Genomic DNA, 23,567 nt, shown 5'->3' with positions numbered 1-23,567 from the left:
ATTGATCAGGACTGTACAAAACAGAGCTTGCACTGTTCACTGATGTGTGTTACATATCACAGCACATTTAATATTTAGGTTTTCTGAATTTATTTGCTGTTCTGAGCCAAGTTACATGAGGTATACAATCTGGAACTGGCCTCTGGCTGAAGACTGCAATGCTTTATAGCCTCTCATTGTTTATTTGGATGCATCAGCAATGAAGTTTATTATATGATACTGAAGTTAAGATTAATTGCATATCAGTATTCATTGGAAAGTTAGAATTTCTCTAAGCTTGCAGATTTCTTTTGAGTGTTAAAGTGTGACTTATGAACTACAGGCAAACTACTAGAGTAAAACTATAAACCTTGAATATTAGCAAACATATATGAATATATGCCAGCTAGATACAGTTTATAGTAACTGTTCACATGAAGGGGTGGCATCTGGTGTTAACTTTAAGTCTCTTTAGTAGTCTGAGTACTTAAGATTAACTACGTTTGTTTCTGTGTGGGGGGGCAATGAGTTGTTTCACCTTCCCAGGTTGGTGGGACAGATTACTGCCTCATTGCTTACTAGGATACCACAAGGAACTGTAGACAACCCACGGGTGTAAAGAGTTGGCCACTTCATGCTCACTGCTTAAAGGAAAATGAATGCATGGGATTAGCCATTAGGGGACACATGGCTGGACTGGATGCCAGGTGGTAGACTGGGAAATGATCCCTGTTCACCATATCATAACCAACATAGACCTTGGTATGTCAGTCTTGTTAGACATTATGCATGAGTTTCTGCATCTGGATGTTAGATTCCCCCAAGAATATTAGGAGAATAACTCGGTGAGTTATAATGGTGGGCACAAGCCAACATATGGAATTAATGGTTTCGGGAAGATAACCTGTTAGACTGGATATCAATATATATATATAATAAAAATGCATTTATTTGGTTTATACTTTTATGTTCACTGAATTAAGCACATCTTACATAAAAATAAAATAGCAAAATTCCATAACCGATTCAAGCACATTTTATATAAGCAGAAAAAAAAAAACATTTTCATGATATTAGTAATTTTACTTTTTTGTTCAGTAATAGGTACTGAGACTGTAGTAACAATGACTGCTGCCGTATCCTGTAGCATTACAGTAAAGACAAGCCAAGTGCCCACTCTCCTAACTATTCTGCTTTTCAGTGTACCTAATTTAATACGAGTTTTATGTGATGATATGTTTCTACGAACAAAGCAGTAATACTAGTAATCTGCTGTGAAGCTCCTTTCCAAGATTATGTTTATTTGTAGTGCATGAATATCCTGTCATCAGTGCCATTGTTACATTCAGCCTTTATCAGTTTATTTCGCACTTCCTCTCTTGGATTTTCTGTTGCCTGCAGTGCTCTCAAATTGCCCTCACATTTTGCACTTTATCTTCAGAACATAGAAAGGCTTTATGAAAGTGTACATTCTAAGTGTCACTCAGTGTTTTTGGCACTGACACCACAAAAAATTGTAAATGTTTAACCAGGTAATTTGGGACCCCTTTTTAAATGGATGATATTGCATTAAAGACAACATTGAACTTATTATTGTTATAATAATTTGCATATTAGCATACTGGTAGAATACTATTGTTCATTATGTTCTCTTCATGAGAAATCATGATAAATGGTTTATATTTCTGTAGTATTTCTAACTATCGAGTTATGTGCAAAAGAGGATTGTGGGCCTGGTTTGCCATTATGGAATACATTTACAATTCTTGTTTGGATCAGATGTGCAACATTAAAAAATAATTGGGCCAAAGCCAGATCAGTTGACAAACAGGGATAAAACCCTGATTTTGGAGTAGACAGCCATGGTTTGATTAGCAGTCTGCACACTGTAAAATATAGTTTGAGTGAGGTAGGAGTGTTGTAGCATTTAGTTTTTCATACACCTCAAAGATCTCAATTTTACTGGATGACTGCTCCTGCACCTAGTGGTTTACTGCTTACCTGGATCAATAGGTGTGGTGGTACATGCATGTGGAGCCTGTGAGCAGGAATCACAGCCATGGTGAGGTAGTGAGACTTAGGTGGATAACAAAACAAAAGCCCTAACTCCCAAGATAGATGGCTGTGCTTCTAATAGTTCTGGACTCTTACCTCTAAGCAAAAAGAATTGGCAGGATGAGTGAATGCTCCTATAAGGATGCTAATGGGCAGGTTTAATGGTAATCACAGGGGTAAGGAAACTACAAAAAATATTTGAGTTATTAATTGAGTTAAGATGTTACTTTATTCCCAGCTGCATACAAAAATATTTCCAGAGTGGTGGGGGTGGAGAGGTGGGATGAACTCATAACATCCATACTGAAGTGTATATAGCATTCAATAAAGTGGTTTGCAATGCAATCTGGGTGTAAGCTGCAGGACTATTCAAACTCCTCTCCAATACGCCACAGATTTATCACTAATCAACATACATTTTTTTCACCCTAAATACAGAAACCGAGAATAATTTCATATTCTAAACAAAACTTCACCAGACTTGAATTCATTAGATCTCCATAGTTAATGATGTGTCCCGTCAGAACAGTTGCCTGCTACCTTTTCTCTAAAGCTTGTGAGAGTACATGTGTGAGAGTGTGTGTCTGTCTGTCTGCTCCCTGGACAGATGCCAACTATAATAATGTCACAGCTGAGGCAGGAAAGGCCATATTAATGCTGAAGTTCTGAAGATGTCTTAAGTGGGGATTGCTAAATGCTTATAAGGGGATGTCAAATGAAGAAACACAGATGATTCAAAACTTCTTAGATTCAAAGATAGGCATTTTGATGCAATATCTTTAAAAATAAAACTTGTTGATACTGGTTCTCACACAATTACACCGACTCATATACAACCCTGTCCTTCCTGGAAGGATTTTTAAATGTCAAGCGGCAAATTCAGTTCAGTTCACTTCAATTCACTTACTTAGGATAAGTCTGTTAACAGTGTTAGTGGGCTGGTCCATTAGTCCAAGTAGTAGACTAAGATACATATAAACAAGAGAAGAAAACTAAATATGTCATAACCTTTAATAATTCTTTTGTTAAACACACAGCTGTAACAAGTCATGCTAAGTGTGTAAGTATTGACATATGTACACTGAGTGGAGTTTTAAAACTAGCAGATTGTAGCTCCTTGGTCTTAGCATTTGGGTTGGTGTCAGTTGTATAAGTAGTTATGATAAATTAGGTAGGGGGTCTATACTATGGCAATAGAAGGATGTAGATTATTGGTAGCAAAGAAGATGATTTGTTAAGTTGAAGACTAGGACATGATGATAGATTACTTGTAAGGAGTCTAGATCCAGCCTGGTCATTCATAATGAAATAGTAACATTAAACTACTCCTAGCTGGACATTGTTGAATCTGACAAGCTGCAAAAGCCTCAGCAATTTAGCAGGATATTCCAGTTTTTAGCATACCTTTTTGCTATCCATAATATTGGTACATGTTTTATTTATAAGAGCAACTTTGCTTACATACAGCGCCCTCTGCAATCTGAGTTCCCATCAGTCAGACATTACGTTTTTGAGGTTACAAGCAACACAGCAGAGTAACGGAGTACAGATTGGGGGGGTGCTGTATCTGCACAGGCTACTCAAAATACCAACGAGAGACTGTTGGGGAGACAAAACTCAAATCCCCCATGTAGAAGATTTGGCCCCCATATATGCATGTAAGAGCAAATGATTTCAAGAATACACAAAGCAAAAAATAAAAAGTATATATTTTAGCATCCGATTTGGACATAATCCATACTGCACATGTTGTTCTTTTCACACCATTTCAGAGTATATCCTTCATGTGATATTTATAGTTAGTGTGTTTGTTATCTGTTCAGGCAAATATCAGGTAAACCATGCATACATAATTATGGAGATGTTAAATCTTATGGGGGTATCTTGGATGTGAGCTTCAATCCATGCAGATAGGCCAGCTGTAATTCCTTAGGATGCATATGTTTTTATCCTTTAGGCAACAGGGGCATTTGGATATTTTATAATATTTTCCAGTGTAGTTTTCTCTGTCCAAATGCAAAGAAACATTTCTGTGGTCTCAAATATCCTTGCTAATTATTGTTGGCCTGTAACCTGCCCTTTAGGAAAAGTTGCTGAAAAGGCTTAGGACTGAAAACCATTGACAGGCTGTACTAGTCTGGCTGCATTATAACCACTTCAAAATGAGGTATAAGATAACAGTTTCTTTGTCATTTCCTTTCAGGTTTGAGTGCTCTACAGTATGTATGATTTCTTACTGGGCTACTGCAGTCAGTTCTGAAATCACTTTGTCATAGCTGTGCCCTGGTTTGAATCTTTCTTCAGGAATAGCATACAGAGTATATGAAGGTCAACTTCTCTAGTTCTGAAGAAGTCATTTCCGACATAGACGTGAAGGCTGATCTTCTTTTTCATGCTCCCTCAATGTACATGATACATTTTCATAGTCTCTCAGGAAATAAATTATCCATCTCCTCTTCTACATAGAAATCACCCATGTGTAGCAGATGGTTTACCTTTACATGGATGAAAATCACTCATATGATTGCTCATATGAACGAATCGTAAGCATGAATCTCAAAACTGCGACAGTTTCCAATGTTCGAAAATCAGCAAATCGAAAAGCAGATTCGCTGATTTTCAAACACAAATGTCAAATACATATTGTAATGAAGTGTAATGCAGGCGGGCAAGCCCCCCTGCATCCCCCTACTTTAATATACTAATTCCAAGATCACACTACAGTGGGGGAAGGGTCCATTTTCCGATCCCCACTATGGTGCGATCCACCCCAAAATGCCAAATCTGCAATGAGGGAATGTCACTGTGCATTCGCTCATTGCACATTTGAAGCATTTTGCATTCGACATTTGCAAAATTTGCAAACATCCTTTTGAACATCTGCTGTTCGCCCAGGTGCAGAACGCACATATGAAGGTAAACCTTAGCAGACATTTGTAGAATGTACCTTAGCAAAAGAGATGGCGATAACTCTGGGTCTGCTAGAATCCACAGCTAAAGGGAATCCAACTGTTTAAAATTTAATCCCAAAAAGGCTGCAGTTTTACTGACCAAACTTGCAAGATACTGTTCAGGTGGGAATGGATGTGCTAACATTGTAATTATGTCACCCACATTAACAGCATATTCCATTCAAAGGATCCCAAAATCATTTCTGATTTAGAATTAGTGTGCAGGTCTAGCATGGCATTATTGGTCTGGAAAACTTGTTATTATCTTTGCATTACTGATTACATCAACTCTAGGTGGGATAAATGTGGTGTGCTTTTATTCTGTCTAAACGTGCTTACTGCAGTGGAAAAGCTATAGAAAGGCATGTCCAGATAGCAAAACCTAAGCGACACAGAGACTGTTGGGTATCCCCCTACTGAATAATGAGGTAGGGAGCTTTTTCTGTTGCATGTGGACAGACATGTCTGACAATTTGGAAATATCAATATATTTGTGCAAATTTTTTTTTTTAATGAGTGAATATCCAAATGTTATAAAATGCTTTGCAGTGTTTTTCTCAATAAATGAAATGCAAAAGGAAGTATGGTTGTTTGATTTAATAATAAAATAAAATAAAGACAGAAAGCATTTTATGTGGAGGTAGAAGAGCATCCATGTCAGATACAAGATGAAAATTCCAAACATAAACGCAGTGAAAATAATAAAGCTACAAATTCATACCAAAATTCTGTGCAACAAAAGGTTCAGACTTCCACTCTGAACAACTAAATCATTCAATATAACTTTCAAGGCCTGAAAATGCAGTGCAGTCCACCGGGTAGCTTGACAGTTTATAATTCTTCTGTCATGCTTAGATTTGAGGGGCAAACTTTCTACAAGCCAGCCATGCTACACATTAAGTGCTCAGAGTCTTTGATCAGAAGGGTTATTGCTGCTCAGGGTACTTTACCTGATGTTATCTTTTGCATGACAAGGTGACTGTAAATGCTAGAAGTAACATGGCCCTGCTGCTGATCATTTGATCTGCTGAACTGTGCAAATGTCTGAACCTAGTAATTTAAGTCCTATCCTACATGAACTATACAGACTAAGAACAAAGTACAAGATAAAGGCAGTATAGGAGTACTAACTTCTATGGCTGTGCATGCAGTATATTAGCTTTGGTTAGATAGTGTCATAACTCTTAACCTCTTAGCACAATAAATCTGGACAAAGTCAAAAATAATGGGGGGGGGCAAATTGTAAATACTGCTCTTACAAGCATAGAAAGTTGCTAGAATAAAAGGTATTGTAAGATTAAGAATTTTCTGAAGGATATGAAGTCTGAAATTCAAACACCAGCCATTATTAGTGATTTCAATCTTAAATGATTTGCAAGAAAAGCACATATTTTATGAGGAACAGACCAAATGAAGCAAGCATTTGGACATTCTGTGAAAATTTGGAAAGCTGAGAGTTATAACTAATAGGACTTTCAGCTCCCTTCCCATCCCTTCAATCCCTCAGATACTAGCAAGGATCACATTCCTATTTTTCTCAGATGAATGCATACCATTTCTAGAGACTGGGCATTTACGATGGCTAGACCAGTTGTACAACACCTAGAACCTGCAATTTGCTCAGGAGGTATTTTGCCCCATTTTGATGGCATCCATTATATTCCCCTTCCTTGGATGAGGAAGGTACAGCATACAGACTGAGTTACTCTTACATTTTAGTAATGTTATACTTTCATACTTAGGTCATTATCTCCTAGCTGATGTGTGCTATCACTGCAATTCAGTAAGTTAGATTACTGGGGAAGGGTACCAGAATAATAAAGGTCCCTGTTTGTCTGCAATGGATAATTCTGTTTTCCATTAATGATATTTTAGTTGAGCTACAAAACACGGAAGTTAAATGTTAGCCCAAACTCAGACCCATCCATCTTGTTTCATGATCAGTCACAAAAAGGATATACTACAGCAACAAGACTTTAATGCTTCTGTTCCTATTTAAATGAGTCTTGTGTGATCTCTGCTATGTCAGCTCACCAACTAATTGGCAGGTTTTACACTGGCAGAAGGCTGAAAGTGGTTTGATTGTTTTTAACTGAATGACATGTTTTTGTGCACACTTGTGATAATGACATTCTATGACAGTTATCTTCACTGTCCATTTGCGTAATAGGGCTATGAACTAAAAGAAAGATTCAGTATATGAATGGTTATCCATATTCAGTGCTTTCTTAAACAATTTTCAGTTTTGATTGTTTTTCAGTGCATAAACACACAGATACATTTATGACTTTGATAAAGCACATTGTTATGATCTGGTCTTATACCAGTATACCTTCACCTACAAATAATAACTCTTACAAGTGTTATATAGTAATGTGTTTTGGCCCCCTCCAACATAATGGTTACCATCTTCAGTCTCATACATGATTTAAATGTTGCAGTGTTAAATGTGACACCACTAATACAAGGACTCGTTAGTAAGAGTCCTGAAATAGCAAGACCGAATGAGCGAAAATGTGGAGACACACATATATCTACTTCAGTAGATCAAAATGCCATAATACTAAAAGTCATAAAGATGAGAAGAAAACATCACAAATTCACATATATGAATGTTAACAAACCTGAATGTTTTCAACAACAAATCAACTAATGCATATATCAGGAAGTCACAGGAGGATTTGAATGGACATTGCGCAAAACAAAGAAACAAATCTATTTATTAATACACATAACTTAAAAAAAAAAACTTTTCCAACATTTTTGCAGCGGGGGGGGGGGCAAGCCCCCATGTGCCTTCAGATCCCCTGCAAATTAAATATACCAACTCTGAGATCGCATTACAGTGGGGAAAAGGGTTCATTTCCAGATCCTCACTGTACTGCAATCTCTATTCACAATCAGTAAACATGAAAAATTTTTCTCTTACATATTATGTTACACTGAAGAAGATGTCTTTCTGAGTTTAGAGTGATGTCCATTAAAATCCTGTGGTGACTTTTGGACATGTGCATTACTTGATTCATTGTTTCAAACTTTTGGCTTTGTTAAAATTCATAGATGTATATTTACTATGTTTTTGTCTCATCTTTATGAGTTCCAGTGTTATGGTATTTCAATTTACTGAACTAGATGCCCCCCCCCCACACACACACACACACACACACACACACACACACACTCACACACACACACACACACACACACACACACACACACACACACACACACACACACACACACACACATATATATATATATATATATATATATATATATATATATAGATCGATAGATACATACATACATACATACATTTTATTTATTTACATTTGTTTACTGGGAAATTCCAACTGGATGCAGGTCCCTTTTCAGTGGATGCCCGGGGAGAAAAGCTCCACATCATGTACATGATAAATAGAGATACAGGGTTGCAGCAATAGTAAACAACATTACAGGTTGTTGGCTTTAATACAATAACAAGATATTGATTATCAACAGTATGTACAGTAAATGTTGCAAGGTAAGATAGTTTCTTGTCGTTTATAATATTAGTAACAAAGCTGTCAGACAAGATGTTAAAGTATGTAAAAACAACTAGCTATTTCTGACTGTGGTTAGTAGTGGTGGTAGTATAGTTGGGTTAAGAGTCTAGTTGGGGGGGCGGTAAAGGGGTGTTAGTCTGGATTAGAACAAGGACAAAGCCAGTGCAAATTTAAGTGGAATTTAAGCACAGTCTTGAAAAGGTTGCTGGAACGTAGAGTAGTTATAGAGGGTGGAAGATTGTCCCAAAGTTTAGATATGGTACATGAAAATATGGCTTCTCCTGCTGAGTTTTTGGGTTTGATAACAGTGAGTTGATTTTTGTTGCTTGATCTTAGGGGCCTAGTGGGGTGATAGGGTTGGAGAAGGGTTTGAAGGGAAGGGATGTTAAGGGGATGGTTAATAAGTTTATAAGCAAGGGTGAGTTGATTAACGTGAAGGAGTTGTGGGAGTTCTAGCCAGTTTAGTTCTTTAAGGGAGATACAATGATGGCTGCGGTAGGAAATTCCAGTGGCAAATTTAGCAATTTTGTTGTAACTAGCATCCAGCCTGTTGGGGATGCATAGAGTAGGGTGGAGATTAGCTGGGAATTGGTTATGAGATTCTAGACACCTTGGTTAGGAGTTGGTAGCTTCGATATAATGCACCAAGTTTCTTGTAAACGTATTTTATTCTGAGAGATATGTGGGTGTCAAATCTAAGTTTGTTGTCTATTTCCACATCGAGTAATTTTGTGTGTTCTGATGGAGAGATGATGGTATTGCCTTTGGCAAGAATGTTGAAGTGGGGGTGTTTTGGGGTGGCCTTGGAAGGTTGGAACAGGAGAAATGTTCTTACTTGGGTTGAGTAGGAGCTGAGAATTGGATAGCCAGCTTACTACAGAAGGGAATGATTCCTGTGTGATTTGTTGTAGTTCTGGTAGAGTGGGGGAAGAGCAGATGAGAGTAGAGTCATCTGCGTACTTTATAAGAGATGCTTGTGTGGTGGCAGTATGTAGGTTGTTAGTGAAAAGTGAGAATAGCAGAGAGCCAAGGATAGACCCTTGGGGAACTCTTGAGAATAACTGGGAGGTGAGGTGATATGTTATTGTCCCAGATTACTGATTGTTAGTGTCCGTGTAGATAGCTGTAGAACCAGTTGCAGGCTGATTGTGAGAAGAAGAGGTTGGGAGAGTAGAGAGTAGTAGCTCATGAGATATCATGTCAAAGGCCTTTGACAGATCTAGAAATACGGCCGTAGAGAAGAGGTCATTGTTTTTGTGATGAAGTATAGTGTTGGTGAAGGAGAGCAAAGCGGAGGTAGTGCTGTGATATGGCCTGAAACCATGTTGGGTTTTGGAGAGAAGATTATTAGCTAGGTGGTAGTTGGAGACCTGGGTGTTGATACATTTTTCAAGTATATTACGGAGAGGGGAAAGGATAGCAATGGGGCGGTAATTGGAGAGGTCGGTGGAAGGGGTGCCTTTGTGGAGGGGAATGATATGGGATATTTTCTATATCGAGGGAACATAGCCTTCTGTTATGGAATGGTTGATTAGAATTGAAATTGGGTAGGCCAGTGTATCAGCTGTAATTTTCAAGTATTCAGAGGTGAGGTTGTTAGCTGCGAGTTTGGTGGGTTTAAGTTTTGACAGTAGTCTTTTTATGTTGGAGGTAGGTACTGAGGTAAAGAAGAAAAGAGGAGTTGGGGTTTAGGGTTAGGAGTTGGGGGGCTGTTGTAGGGAAGTGTTGTTTGTTTAGAGATGTTACAGTTTCAGTGAAGTGTTTGCTGAAGGATTCAGCAATACTGCTGGAGGAGAGGGGAATGGACGGCTGGAGGTATCAACCTTCCCTGGGTGGATGACAGTGTTAATAGTGGACCAGAATTGCTTATAGTTGTGGTTGGTAGAGTTTAGGGTGGATTTATAGTAGAGGGATTTGTCTAATTTTATATGCTATTTGGCTTTATTGTGCAATTCAAGGAATGATTGCCTATCTGAGTTATTTTTTGTTAGTCACCAGTGCTCCCAGGCCTTATCTCTGGATTTCATTAGGGTTCTGGTGGTCTTTTGCAACATACATAGAGCTATAGATAGATGGATATTGATACAGATATAGATATAAAATCCAAAATTATGATTTCTCATCATATTATTCTCTTGTCTCTGAGATACTGGAGTTGGTATAATATCTATCTATAGCTATATACAGATATATATGTAGATAGACATATACACAGACACATGCATATATATATATATATATATATATATATATATATATATAAACTTTTGGGGAGTAGGTGGGCTTGCCACTAACACTGGATAGTGCAGGGGGTCCCCCCCAGCAAAAAATAACTTTTAATGGAAACAGTGATATTCGACATTTACTGTTTTTCTTCATTTTTGTAGTTTGTTTTTTCATAATTCTCAGACTTACGAATCTTGGAATTACATTAGAAAGCCATGATAACAAAACCCACTTCCAGGACTGGGATTCATGTCACTGACTATGACCCAAACTGGGTCCTTGCCTTAGGAACCATAACTGCTCACTGAAATCTATTAGTAGAAGCAGTTTATATATCTTTTCCCTTGTGCATTAACCACATTTGAGAAGAGCAACTATTGTCATTATAAAACATACTAGAAGATGCAGCAAAATAGTCATTCTGTCAGACTTTAATGTAGACTTCCTTTCCAGCAAAGGCAATCACCTTACTTTGTCCATTTCCCAGTCCAATCTCTCCCAAAGATTATATCCCCCCAAACCTAATGCTTCAGCAGGTAAACATTCTCTCCTAGATTTCATTATCACTAGTATCCCTCATAGACTAACAGAATAAAAGTATCTACTTAACTCTCTTCTGTTATCCATTCTTAGTTTCAAAGTAACAGTTACAAACAAAAGCATCTCCCTTTTGTCATAAGAGTCATAAGAGTAATACCTGGAAGTTAGCATAGAGAACTGGCTGGTATACAGCAGAGAGAGCTAATTTATCGCCATTAATGATATGCCTCTTGTGCTCAGAGTGCCTAATACACAATGAAGACACTTGAAATATGTGCAGATATGCTGTATGATAAGAAATGTCTTGTACTTTGGGTTTAGGAAACAAATTTAGTCATAAGTGTGACGGTATGAATCATGATGTGACTTTAGTCATCCTACACTATGAGATATTTCATATGTCACACAAACCAGACCACAATATACTCCATTTATCTGATTTTTTTTTTTTTTTTGTGATTTGTTTTATGTTAGAATAGTGGTTTCCTTTCATTTCAATGGGGTAGATTAATTGCTTACGTTTCTACTGAATATGGTTTTAGGTAGTTTGTACAGGATTTTACAAATGGAGTATATCTCTGGATAGTTTATACTGTAGTACTGAGGTGATGTTTAATATTTTTATAGTGTTAGTTATTTTTTATACATTTTGGTAATGCAGCAGGAGTTGTGTTATGATTTGTCAATTTAATATTTTACTGATGCTTTTAGTTAGTTTAACTGTAGTTTGGATATTTAGAATTGGTCCTGCTTGTTAGGTACTCTGTTCTCTGAGTTGTTAATTGTAGTTGATGTTTTGTTTATTTTACTTGTTATTCTTTTAGTGTATGTTTTTCTTTTAAGTGAATGACAATAAGGCCTGTATTCACAAGACTTTTCTCCATTTTTAACTAAGTGTAGATTTGGGTTTTGGGTTTGTTTTTCATGGCATGTGATGTTTGGGGTTGTACATGTGTCTTTGTTTTGTGCATGCAATGTGTGAGCTTTGACTTTAGTTTTTATTTTAATTATTACTTTTTCTTCAGATTAGACCCCAGATAAAGTGTGTGATAAAAATGTGTATCTGGTACACTGATTGTGTTTTTTTTTTTCTTTTTTGTCATCTAAATTGTTGCTATGTCATCAGAAATTTAACTGCATCAACAATCTGTCTACAGCCTTGGCACATTACCAACGCTACAAAAATTCCTCTAAACTCTATATTTAAATCTAAGGTAAATGTTTACATACTGCACACACAAAACACAGACAATGACATATAACCTCAAAACATTCTAATCTCCTTAAAACAATTCCTGCATACATAAATCTTCACTTACTTAAAATATAAAAAGTGAAACAAAATAAAAAATAAAAACATAAACTGCATTTCTGATTCATTTCTCATTCAGTTTAATGAAAAAAATAAACAATACATTACCCTCATAAAATACATACAAAATGCTGAAAAAAAAACAATACTGCTTTCCTAAATCAAGCTCCTAGAAATAAAATCCATGTATACTTCCAACAATAATTGCATATGTTATGAAACAAAATCCCACACACAACCAGACATTAGTAAACAGTACTACCAGCAAAATGGACCTAATTTTAATTATCTAAGCTAAGATTAATGTAACTATAATCTGAAACTAAACTGAAAAATTAAATCCTACAACAATCTTTTTTGTACTACTGAAATAGGTCAATACAATTGACTGACACTACAAAGAAAAAGGATTGAAAGTTCTATAGAAAAACACTAAACCAAACAAAGAAATGAAGCAGTGAACGATTACCAACTAAATCTCGACAAAATCCCCATAGTACTACAAGCTGGTAAAGTACTCCACATAGTTGTTATCCTCCAGATAAACTTTTCACTTTATTAGTAGTCGAATAGTAGTAATTGTCCATAATTAGTAAAATATGTAAAAAAATTTAGATTAAAAGCAATACACATAATGATTGGAAATAAAACAACCAGTCACTTTTACCTTGTAAATAATGGCTTCTGTACATCTAAAACGAGTTTATATTAAGTTGGAAGGTTATCTCTCATGGTGTGTGAGGAAGACCTACAGTTCCCAACTTTCCATCTCCTAAATGGGGATTACTGTCTCTCATAAAGTGGAACAAATTGGCAAAATGTGGAGCACCTTCTAACAGCTTCCTAGCATCTTCAACTAGGAAGGTCACAGGATGGTTAAAATTTGCTACTTTATCCTTATAAAAAGTTCTTTCGATGAAGTAATATGATTCAGTGCTACTTATCAAGGATATCAGTTATAACAATTCATAACAATGAATGTGTGACAGACCCTTTCAATGTGGAACTTTGAGGAACATGGACTTTTTAAGATCCAAAATGAGGAACATTCCTTGTAATGATGTACACTTGAGAGGTACGGGAAGATAACTGGAAGAAATAATGGTCAATCCCTTTCTGGTCTGTGCTCGTCACTAGTAAAATGTCATCTGGGTGTAAGCTTAAAATTGATTGATGTAAGTAATCCCTGTCTACCCTCCCTGGAGAAACTCAAATGACAAAGCAGAGAGCAATGTATGAGATAAAAACAAGTTTGTCAAGTTAAAATCAAAGATTGTTTATTAGGCCAGGGAGCGGCCGGCCCCTCTTCTGGGAGAAGAGAAACTTGATTCAGAGTGCTCTTCAGGGAGTCAGTAGAGATAATCTCTTATTAACAAGTCCATTGGCAAAGGACTAAATATAATGTTAGATCTTACATCTCTGGATTGATTTTCCCTTGAAATTGTACACTGGTGTTTTTGTGGTAGATTGGCATTCTTGTAATTCATTAAGTTGTATTTTATCAATGAACCATATAGAATGGTATGAGTAAGAGTATATGTGTTGGCAGAAGATGGACTTGTGGAGTCATGTAGGTTTGGCTTTTGAATCACATAACTAGTTTCTGATTTGTTTTTGCTACTATGTGATTAATATGATTATCTGACTTTAGGTTTTGATCTAAGAATACCCCTGGAAGCTAGTTGTGACTCATCTGTTCAATACTGTTTTTATTTGTGGAAGAAATAATGAAATCTGAAGGGTTTTGATATATGGTATTAGAGGCAAAATGCATTATTTTGTTTTTTATTTGGGGGGGGGTTGGAGCACATTTAGTATTAGCTGGGACTCCACCAGATATTCTTCTAGTTTATGGAGAGAGTTTTGTCATTTTGTTTGAGATTACTTAGATTCAACTGCACAGACTAGTGTACAATCATAATATTTGATGAAAAGTTGTATCGTTAACTGTTGCACGCATGTTGTTTATGCATATAGTAAATATGAGGGGGCCAAGTGTAGTACACTACGGTTATTGGCAGGAAAGATAAGTAATTCCTTTCAACTTCATTCCTCAATACTTCTGAACAAGGTAACTGGAGAATCACTGCATTTTTTCTACTCATGTCAAAGTTGGAAAATCTGGCTAGAAGCAATTCATGGGAGACTGGGTCAGATACTTTAGATAAATATAAGAAGATACAGGCAGAAATTATGTATATTGTGGTTTCATTGGTGATTTACCATGTTCAGAAAGAAGAGTAGTACTGTGTCTGCACGATGGCCTAGGTAGGCAGAAATCATCATATGTAAGCAATAGTAGATTGTTCTTAGTTTAGTGGTCAAGTTTTTTTTTTTGTTACATTTTTCAAGAGTTATGGAGACTGTTGATAACATGGCAGCTGTCCTGTATTGTTGTGACCTCATTTGTTAATTGAGATATTATTTATATTAGATCCATTATAGAGTACAACACCCCTTTTGGAATGTACCTCACAAGACATCTGCAGCAGCTGGAAAGGCCACAGAAGTACCTCACAAAGAGGATTACTGGCAACAAACAGATGCGCTTCACTAACTGTCTCAAAAAACTCCAGCTTTATTCCATAGCATATCACCTACTCCGAGATGATCTCTGCCTAACATATAAAGCTATGTCAAACCCAGAGCTGTTGGACATGCTACACCAAAAGAAATCCCAATCCCTCCGAGTTACAGACTCTAGGGGCCTAAACCTTGTCACCACAATAAACAGGATCTGCTGGAGGGATAGATTCCTGTCTCAGAGACTTCCCATACTCTGGAACAAGCTACCCATCCATATCAAGCAAAGTTCATTAGCACTCTTCAAGAAAAATCTTGATGTGTGGATAGGAAATAGGAAATACACCCCGGGGATCACTTCTGTGTCTCTGCTCGACAAGGGCACAGGAAAATAACTTTCCTGGGTGGCGTAAGCCAGAGAAGCTTGTTGGCTAGGCTTACATAGGCCCTTGGACAGATAGCCTAGTACCTACCTATGAACCTATGAACCTATATATGTATATATATATATATATATATATATATATATATATATATATATATATATATATATATATAATTATTTCATACAGGAGTGACACATATTCTTCTTTAATTGATGTACTTTTTATATAAATGAATAGTATTAGCAAATCAGGGAACAAATTATACAAGTGTCATATACTGAAGCAGAATTTGTTTCATCATTGTCAGAATAAATTTAGTATTATATGCCTAATGCACAAAATCAGCAATTTTTATGGCATCAGGATTAACTATAGAAATAATACTCAGCTGCTGGAATGCATGAACAATCTTGAATTGCTTAGCCCTACTCAGCAAAGATTCTTCAAGTTTAATGCTTCATGAAAACTTTAGTACCCTGCCCTAGTGACTCTGGTATATGTCCTGGAAAGCAGCACTGACAGACACATGATATGAGGGTGGTAAAAGCACAGCAGACAAGCAGCACTTGCAACCCCGCCCCCACCTCTTACACTCCTATCATATGAAACATGCACAGTAACACATACACATAAAATCCTTCCCCATCAAAGCCATATGCCATCTCCAACATGCATGTTATTGGACTACAGACTAACTTATCCTCATTAAGTTGAGTCCCTGATAAGGATAAACTTCCATAACATTCCCCCTTGCATTGCCATCATCAGTACACAGCTTGTGTGCTTATTCTCCCTTCTTCCATGTATCCCCTCAAGTCTTTTAAGGCTAGTAACAAATACACATAGATCAATGTTAAGCACCCTTGCCAGATATGTCATACAGTGTTTGGCACAAAGAAAGACATATCTATTCCCCAACATGGACAGACTCAAAAAACTCCAGCTATTCTCTGTCTCATATCGTCTACTAAGAGGCAATCTCTGCTTGACATACAAAGCCATTAGAAATGCTACATCTAAAGAAATCCCTGTCCCAACACACAACACACTCCAGAGACCTCAACCTCATTACCACAATCAACAGAACATGCTGGAGGGGCAGGTTTATAACCCAGAGACAGCCCATGCTCTGGAACAGACTTCCCATACTGTACATGTCAAGCAGAGCACCTCACTAGCCCTCTTCAAGAGAAATCTTGATGAGTGGATGGCAAATAGAAAGTTCACCCTGGGGATCACTCCAGTGGCTCTACTTGATGGAGGCACTAGGAACTAATGACGGGCAGCACAATACCAGGGCACTTCTATGGGCTAGGCTTGTAAAGGCCCCAGGGCCATTAGCCTAGTACACACCTATGAACCTATGAACATCCATAGGTTCATAGACGATTAGTAGGTAAATGGTGCAATAGCCTTTACAAGCCTAGCCAGTAATACCCAGGATATGACAGTATTACATTTTAATTCCCTAGATATGGGATGGGTAGTACTGGGGTAGTGGGTCTTTGGGTGTTGGAGCCCTGAGTCATTTTAAAGGCTGCCTCTGTCCATATGGGGCATGGGCAGTACCTGTGAGTAAACTTACAGTTCCCCATTCATTTATTCAAATTATTTTTGAAGAGACTGAAGGACGAGCTTTGTTTTACAAAAATGGAAAGTTTATCCCATAGATGAGGTAGTCTTTGGGATATGAATCTGTTTGTCCAGCAAGTTCTGTTAGAGTCACTAATAAGGTTCAGGTCCATGGAACGTGTAACCCTTGTATAATTTTTCTTGGAAATATGTAAAACTTTCATCAGGGCTGGATCAGAGAATGCCTTGTAATTCAGGCATAAGTCACCTCTCAATAAGCAATTAGAGATGGAGTAAAGTGTTAGGGCCTTTGGTTGGTCCACATATGACATGTGTCTTACGTTTTGTATTTTTTTAGCGAAATACCTATAGGTCCACTTCAGTTGGTATAAGTGCCTAGTCAGGTACATGCAGAAGGGAACACTGTACAATGTGCTGTGCAATGTCAATATAAATTACTTTGACTTTGATTCCATGCCTTTACTTATAAGTTGAGCCACATAAAAGGGTTTCCTCACTAGTGTAGCTACCTGGTGGTCAAAGTTTAGGTTACTATCTATCTGTGTTCCTAGGTGCCTCAACACTGGGTCTACTTTTAGGGGTGTGCTATCAATATTATAATTTGCAAGGATATCTGATTTACTGAAGGGCATGATTAGAGAATTTTTAGCATTTACTCTCAGACTATGGTTTTGGCACTGTTTGTTTATCATTTATGGCCTGTTTGCACGATGTCAACATCATTTAGGGAGTCAATGATTGCACCTAGCTTACAGTCATCAGTAAACTTTGTGAATCAGAGGCCCCCACATTGGCTTTCACTTCAGTGACCAAACCTACCAAACAGGAGGGGTCCCAATAGTAAGCCCTATAGAATACCATTAGTAACAGGTTTGTTAATGGAAGTGGAATCACCACCATCATTTGGGGATTCAGGTATGGCTCCTAGCTTACAGTCATTGGCAAACTTGGTGAGCCAGAGGTCCCCAACACTGGCTTTCACTTAAGAGAAGTATATACCAAACAAGAGGGGTCCACAACTGAGCCCTGTGGGATACTGCTAGTAACAAGTTTGTTATTAGATGTCCCCCAGTTTGCTATCCACCTAACAATGTAGGGGAGTTATGCTTAATGCAGTAAGTTTATTTATGATCTCCAAGTGGAGGATTGTGTAGAAATCTTTGACCTGGTCTAAATTAGTGGTGTGTACCGTTTTACCCTCTTCCATGTCCTTGGTGACTTTCTCAAAGAAGTCCACCAGATTGACCAGGCTAGACCTCCCTTTGACAAAGCCAAATTGGGTCTGGTTCAGTTTTTGGAGATTTCCTGCGTCATTATAGATTAGTCCCATGATAGTGCTTTCCATGGTCTTTTAGATAAGACTGGTCAAGCTCGTGGGTCTGTAGTTCCATGGGTCAGTTGATGGGCCCTCCTTGTGCAGATTGATGACTGTTGCAGTCCTCCATTCCTCTGGGACAATGCCCATTTGGAAACTGTGGTTAAAGAGGGTTTCTAGTAGCCATGATAGATTTTGTTTTAAGCTATTTAAGTAACATCTTGGAATGTTGTTGGGACCCATGGAGGCTGTGTTTTTGACTGTAGCGAGCACAGTAAAGACCTGTCTCATCATAATTACTGGTAGGGAGATGGTTGCTGGTATTTCTTTGGGTGTGGTAGGATGTGACGCAACGAGAAGTTTGATCTGAACTTGTCAGCCAGCAGGTATGCTGTAGCTTCAGGCCAGGTGTAAGAGTTGCCATTCATGATTAAGTCTGCATATTGTTGAGCGTTTCCCCTGAGGTTATGAACATAATTTAAAAAAAAGCCTTATGGTTATCTTTCACCTGAGAGACTATTTTTGCCTCGCAGTTTGCTTGGCAGATTTGACCAGCTCTCTAACTTGTTTGTTTAAACTGGTGATTGTCTTTATGCACTGTTTTGTCTGTTCCCTCTTGGCTTTGGAGAGGATTGTTTTTCTTATAGTCTGTTTATGCTACGGCTCTACCAGGGTGGCTTATGTTTACCAGTAACCATAGGTTTAACTCAGACAGGTACTGTCTCCTCTGTGCAGCTATGAATGTGGTTGTATGGTGCTTTTGTGTACAAGGATCATCTGGGTTTGAGGGGCTTGGAAGTTTAATAAGCTGTCACATAGATTGAGATACTTAGGCTTAGCAAATTTCTTAACAGACTGGAGTTTGATGGGGGTTCTAGGAAAGTTTTAATACCAAAGGAGATCTTTTTTTGTGTAGATCTTATCAGAGATGAGTTAATGCATGGCAGAGAGCAGCATTACCTCATGTTTGTGAGTACTAGGTCTAGTGTATTTGTACCTCTAGTTGGGGATATAACTATTTGCTCCAGGGTGTTTGCATTGATGAATTCCAAAAACCTCTGAGCAAGTGAATTATTGGTCATATAAGTCTCCCAGTTTATGGAGGGTAGTTGAAGTCATCCATAAGTATGTTGTTAGGCTGGATGTTAAGAGATTCCAGTAGGTTTAGGTAGAAGGTGTGGTTTTCCTGACTCTTTTTAGGGGATCTGTAGCTGGCAAGGATATGACAGGGGGTTGCACCTGTGGTTAGTTGGGCATGGAGCAGTTCAAACAAGTCATGTTATTGGACCAATCAAGTGGTGTCCTTAAGAACACTAAGATACCCCCACCCTTTGTTTATCCTGAGGTGAGGGGATCAAAATGTATGAAAGTCATTATAGCCTTTGACAGCCGGGGCACTGTCCATGGTTCTGAAATATGTTTAAATGTCTTTACATATGTCTGTGTTCTCCAGGGTGAGCAGTGCTTCCAGGGAGTGCAGTTTTTTATTCAAACTTCATTGAGCGGCAATACATTTAGGTGAGTGTGAGTGATTTTTTTGTTATGTTGGAGGGTTTTACAGCTTTACATGGCCTACAAAAATGCACTATGGAGATAGATATAGTTTTTAAAAGTATCTAGAAGCCAAGTGGTGACAAGTACAAACCATCTCTGACAAAGCATCATAGTTTGTCAATCATGTCTCCCCAGCCTGACAGACATTCAGTCCCCCTGTTGTGATACTAGAAATTAAGCCAGTTGTCCCTTATTTCTAACCCACTCACTTCTCATCACCCAGCACGCATAGTCAACCCCTCTCACCCCTGCCACTTAGTTCACAGCATTCTTATGGAGATACAGAGACCCCCTGTCTTCCTTGAATCTTGCTCCACAGCACCCTTGACATGTATGCATTCCCACCCTTGTCAGTTCTGTCACATACCGCTAGAGATATTTTCATACCACAAATAACATGCTCTGCCCACAAACGTATTCAGTGCCTCATTTTTTCCCTGCTCACTTTCACCTCAAGCATAGTTATACTGAAGTCCTGTCCTTCCAGTGCGCACTCCACTCTGCAGCACAGACAGTTTTGCAGTCCCCCACCCCCACACCACCATGCTCTGGCATAGCATAAAGGCTGCTATGCCATATTACTCTTTTGATAACCCTACAACTGTATTTATGAATCACACAAATCATCAGCAGAGGGTTAATTTGCATACTACTGCTGCATAGATGAAAGCTCTATAGCAGCAGAAAACACTATGGGTGCAGCTGGTCCTGATGATTCGATGAATGATATAACTCTTATTAATCACTATGAATCATGTTTTATTTCATGTAGTCCTGATATGATAGGTCCAAACTGCTTATTTCTAACACTTATGGAAAATGTAATTCATTTAAAACTTGATGCTGTTCTGTCATAAGTAGGAAAACAATGACAAAGTAGTCAAAGTTTAAAAAAAAGACTTTTTGTGTAATATTGCTTCCATCCACTGATTGGTTTCTTTATACAAACTAACTTGCACATGAGTAAAAACACACTGACACAGTTAGTGGGGTTGTAGTAACACTACACTGCAGAAAGTCTGAGAACTGATCCACACCTACAATCTCTCCATCTGTGGTGGTTGTTTATTATTAGAGACCATGAATGATATGCAGGATGGCCATTGGCAATTTTTCATTGCTTTATCCAGAATAACTATGTCTCAACACCAATGTATTGCACAACATAAGCAAACATTCATTTGAACATTGCAAAGTGCTACATCAGTCAGCCTGTAGTGACTTTTGCACCAAGCTTTTGCTCAATAGCTGTCATAAAATTCACATTGTAGCTGACACTGCTTCTGCCTATTGTTTGCATACATATTCTCACAGCAGGAAAAGTATAACATCAAAATTACAGGACCGTATTAAATGGTATACCTTTCAAATTACTGTAATCACACACTGTACCCAAATAAAGCTATACTTAAAAGGCACTGAACACACTAAAACCCCTATGCAGCATCTGCAAAATAAATAAATACATAAATACATCATGCCATGTGATCATATAGAAAAAGGAGAGTTTTCTTTGAGTTGTTCAAGGAAAATTAATTTATTTTATTTATTTATTTAACATTTGTTAACCGGGAAAGTCCGACTAGGTTCTACAGATCCTGTTTTCAGCGGAGGCCCGGGGAGAAATGCTCCAGAAAAGAATACCTCATTTTTTTTAATTCTTCAAGAATTTTACCTTCCAGTTTGCTATCCTTATTTTTGTTTGCCTGCTTCGATTTTGTAACAAAATATTTTGGCTCAAAATGTGTACTTATGGGCAGTCTGAGAACACATCATGCCAATGAAACAGCAATCAATTTATTTTCATTTTTTTCGGAATGATCACTCCATGTCAGATTTGTAGCAACCTTGGAGTAAAAATATTTAAGCAGGTGAGGAGTCACTTGGGAGTGCGTGCTAGATTATTTCACTCAGGGAAGACAGCTTTGTAGGAATCTGTCTTAGTTTTGGCATTTCTGATCATTGTGATATTTGTGTTTAGGTATTTGGAATATTTGGTGTGTTTTATGATATTCTGTGTCCAAGGTAACTACTACTGATGTATAGTCAGGCACTCATGTACACATAAACAAGTAAAAAGGCTCACGTAGTACAGAATGACGTAAACCTTCAAAGGCATCAATGTCCAAAGAGATCCAGATGTATAAATCACAGTCAAGGAATCAGATGTAAAAATATATTAATATTTAATCACAAACCCCAAAAATGTCCAGACAAAAAATACAATAGTACAATAGAACATAACGGTTAAGTGCTTTCATCCCTAAAATACAGGACTTCTTCAGAACTGCTAGTGAAATGCATCCAAGTGTTTAAATACCAAATCAAAACCACATGTGACTACAATTAATTAAACAATACATAAAAGTGAGACAACATAACCAAGCACAGTAAAAATAAACATTAAAACTGAACTGTAATGAACAATAATTAAAGGTAATTTAGAATATGAATATCTGTGTACTCTATTTTTAAATGGTTCACACTGCCTACCTTGACCTGGTCAAGGCATTTGACACAGTACCCCACTCAGGCATTCTTGACACACTCAAAAGGTACAAACCCATATGTCACCGAGTGGCTTGCCAACTAGCTCACAGACAGGACCCAGGAAGTTAGAATTGGGAGTCCACCTCTACAAAGAGGCCACTCACAAATGGAGTTCCTCAGGGATCGGTCCTTGGACTGCTCCTTTTTGGCATTTTCTTCTCTGAAGTCAAGGCCAGAGTCAATGGTCTCTGGCTGACTAAATTTGCAGATGATTGCAAATTAGGAGCTGTCACTGAATCCCACACTGAAACAAATGTTCTCCAGGAAGGGGTGACACAGACAAACAACTGGTGTCAGAGCCATGGACTAAAACTAAATGCCGAGAAATGCATAATAGTTTCCTTTGGGAAGTCCTCTACCCCTGATAACTATCATATTGAAAACACACCCCTTAAAGCTGACTCAGTAGTCAAAGACTTAGGGACACACATAGACAGTAATCTAGCCTTTGGCTATCCCATGTCTACAGTAGTGAGGACATTATTCTATGTTCTGTGACTTGTAAACAAAGGTATGGCATCTAGGTCAAAGGAAGTCATTTTTACACTGCATTTGGCAGTTATCAGACCTGTCATTGAGTACAATGCCCCCGTTGGTATGTACCTAACCAAGCATATCCAACAATTAGGAGATCCACAGACGTTCTTCACTAGGAATACAGGGCTTAAATAAGATGTCCTATGCAGACCTCCTCAAGGCACTATCCCTGTATTCTGTCTCCTACAGGCTTTTGACAGGACATCTATGCCTGGTATACAGGATATTGTCAGTCCCCACTCAGATGGGCCTCCTGCATATCCACAAAACAAACAGCACCAGAATTAGCCAGTCTAAAGACTTAAACCTTGCCTGTGACATAAATAGGACCTGATGGAGACACAGATATATATCCAAGAGACTACCCTGTCTCTGGAACAGGCTCCCCATCCATGTGAAGCAGAGTTCCTCCCTAAACCAATTCAAGTGCAACTTGGACAATTGGAGGGGGACAGGAAATTCATCCCTGGTTTGGCACCTATGTCTCTAATGGACACAGGC

General features: G+C 38.0%; 1 protein-coding gene across 1 annotated transcript in view; it reads left to right on the top strand.

Moving 5' to 3' along the window:
- The window catches only part of SHISA8 (shisa family member 8), a 1,285,711-nt gene that overhangs the window by 539,120 nt on the left and 723,024 nt on the right, over window positions 1-23,567 (top strand). The gene's annotated exons all lie outside the window — the stretch shown is intronic.

This window comes from Protopterus annectens, chromosome 1.part1, assembly GCF_019279795.1.
Source record: "Protopterus annectens isolate FY-2018-M chromosome 1.part1, PAN1.0, whole genome shotgun sequence".
NCBI classification, from domain to species: Eukaryota; Metazoa; Chordata; order Ceratodontiformes; family Protopteridae; genus Protopterus; species Protopterus annectens.
The sequence above is the reverse complement of the archived record's forward strand: the minus strand, read 5'-3'. Positions and strand labels throughout refer to the sequence as shown.